The sequence below is a fragment of the Octopus bimaculoides genome, chromosome 1 (genome assembly GCF_001194135.2).
Source record: "Octopus bimaculoides isolate UCB-OBI-ISO-001 chromosome 1, ASM119413v2, whole genome shotgun sequence".
Classification (NCBI taxonomy): Eukaryota; Metazoa; Mollusca; class Cephalopoda; order Octopoda; family Octopodidae; genus Octopus; species Octopus bimaculoides.
In genome coordinates, this window is record NC_068981.1 from 25740823 (window position 1) to 25744155 (window position 3333).

The following is a 3333-nucleotide window of genomic DNA, read 5'->3' on the forward strand; positions in this document are numbered from 1 at the left end:
TGTGCCAACACACGAAACTCTCGGACCTAAATATATACTCTTGCTTTGAGTTATATGTTCCCGTTTGCATCACCAAATTTACACACACGCAATAGTGCTATGGGGGTGGGGTTGATTGACATCCACACATAAATATCGCTTGAGATCTAGTGAATTTGCAAGCCAAATGTTAAGCTTTACGTGATCATGAAAATTGTCAGCCCTCTACTCTTGGGTTATTTGAGCATTATGTGACGGCGCAAAGACTTGCTTAAACACGTATGACCTTCCATAACCTGTTCTATCTATTCAAGGCTTGACTACTGTTTCCAGGAACTCAATTTAGCCGGTGGAGTTAACTCGAGACCTTGTGGAAATAAGCGAGGTGGTATCAGATTGTCCTTCATTACTGACAACTCCAACAGCAATGACAGTAAGAGATAACTTTGTGCCTCATGACTTGCAACTTCAGAAGGGCCCGAATGACATTCTCCGGAGAGTTATCATTTCGTCTCACCCCTAACCCCATTATTACTGTATTCCGTACCTCCTAGATCTACACTATTTTTATAGTCCATTCTTGCCCCATTCACCTTTCTGTTACTTAGTTTGTGAATATGTTATTCAAGACTATACGACGTCACATCACAATTTTCTACCAGAAGAGCATCGTCCATATATAGACACACCTCATAACTTAGGAAACCAAGATTCGATTTGAAAAAAATCTAAATATCAATGGGATCTGTCTGTGCTGTACAGCAGGGTTCACCACCACGCCCCTGACGTGGAGGAAAAAATTCAATAGCAATTTTTGATGCCATATCTAAGCCATAATATACTCCGTTTATTCGATTTATCATTAGGTTTGGTGTCATCATTCTTGTTCTTAGTAGAGTTATTTTGATTGGAATTAGAGTCGGCTTCTTTGTTCCTATATCCAACTTCTTTCTATCTTTATTACTGTATTTATTTATTTGCTTTTTTTTCGACTATCATATCACGATTCACGATTAAGGTTTAATTTCTTCCTTAATACGAACCCTGCTGTTTTACATCATTTTGATGTTCATTAGTATACCTCACTCCCTAAATTTTATCATTTACTTTATATCCATTTTTATATTCATTAGCTATCTTGTTCGGCGGATACTTAATTTTATCCTTATATCCAGCGCTGGTCAGTGCCGCATTGTATAGCCAGCGTGTGAATTATTATTATTATTATTATTTTTTTTTTATTAATCGACAACATAAAAATCTTATTTGAGATGCTTTTTATAATGCATTTTGCTACAGAATGTTGATGATTAGAATTTTTATTTAAATATTTCGAATCTTCGTGCGGTTTGAAGAGTGGTTTAAAAATACTTTTAAGAGTTTTAATTAAGAGTTACATCTAGGAATTCACTACTTATGGTCTTTTTCAATTGTTACACACAACCCTATGTTTTTGTAAAAATTTAAACAGATTTTGTTTCTATATCTTTCTATCTCTACTTCAGGAAAAGAGTGTCATCCTCGTATGAACATATTCCATAGATTAGGAAACCAGGATGTAAATATCGAAAACAATTCATCCTATCAGATCTCGTCCATAACATATCGTAATCACACTATGAGCAGCTCCTATATATGTCTCCTGTCTAGACAAATTAGAGCTGCGTTTAGCGAATATAAGTTTCTTATTAAGTAATATTATATTGGCAGTGGAAGAGTAATTAGAAATATCAAGTTCTACTTTTATTTTCCAGACTGCTGGACCAACTAATAATATCTAGTGTATAACACAATGGCCCACACTTATTTAAGAATCTTAGAGTTGGAACTTAACAAAGCCACGGAAGGCCGAAATCAAGCTATTATGATCTGCATGTTTTATTGAACTTATAAGATGATAGAGAGGGATTGACAGGGATAGGTCAGGCAATTTTTTCATGAATGTGTCCTTATCCAACAGCCAGTATGTTGCCAATATTCCACGGCCTTTTACTTCTCCACTCTAACGCTTAAATTGTCATGATTTTCACAAAATATTTTCTTAAATATGTTTCAGGCTGCATGATGTGTTATAAAAGTCGATTTGATCCGGAAATAAAATTGCATATGTTATACCAAATTCCAAGTGAAATGGATTCGGCAAAAAAATTTGAACAATTTAATATAAACATAATGTCAACTGGATCACTTTAAAACAAAGATTAAAATGATACTAAGATTTTCAACAACTATAACGCACGGGGAATATAGTCGATGAAATATTTCAAATGGCAGGATAAACGCCATTATTTGGGGCACAATATAAAACTTCAATTATGACAGTATCAATATGGGTGCCTGTACAATTTTGTGCGTTTGTGAAATAGCGTATATACATATACACTTATGTCATTGGGCATGTAATGTGAATGTACATATATATGTGTGTGTGTGTGTATGTATGTGTGTGTGTATGTATGTGTATGTGTGTGAGTGTGTGAGTGTGTGTGTTTGTGTGTGTGTTGTGTGTCTGCTTGTGTGTCTGCTTGCACCTTGCTGTGTTGTATCTTATGAAAAAGATACTTAGGCGCCCTGTAATTAGAAAGAGAGAGCAACAAAAGGATTACCAAACTGTAATATGTAATGGAGTCGATATGACCAGCCAAGACACTTTAGGGCTATGTCACAGCATGGCCACGCTAAAATGCTGGTATCTAGTAAAATAATAAAACATAATAATGATTTTTATCTTTATATAATCTTTGAGTGAACCGATTATTTAACTGATGCTTCTGTCATAGATTCCGGAAGGAAGAAAGGTGATGCAATATTTTACGCTAAAGCGTCATACAAGACGCTCATCCGATTCAATAATTCTTTATTTTGTAGAAAGAACTGTCGCATGGGTACTATGTTGTTACGAATTTCACTTCGTATATGAGCATTTTATATTTCAAATCTACAATGCTGTATCGTAGACATCTCTCTGTGCTAGAAGGAATGAATTTGGTTAGTAAGCTACTAATAGTTTCGTGCAATGAAAGCAACGCAGACAGTATTATATAAGACGTCTGGTGCTTTCATGAAATCTTCAGACTCAGCCCACAAGTTAAAATAGGATTGTAGAATTAGAGAATATACGAGAAGAGGTGAGAAGAAAGTGGATGTAAAAGGTGACAGGTTGAAACCATCGGAAGCAAAACAAAGAGAATAGAAAAAGAAAGACGGACGAAATAAAGTTATGTCCCCTTTGATCGTAAAGTGATTAGGCTAGAGCTGTATTTTACATTTCACCAACTGTTACTTCTGCAGTAACTTCTAGATTTAATAATGAAGTTACTGCAAACGCAGAAGTTATAGCAACGTTAGATGGTA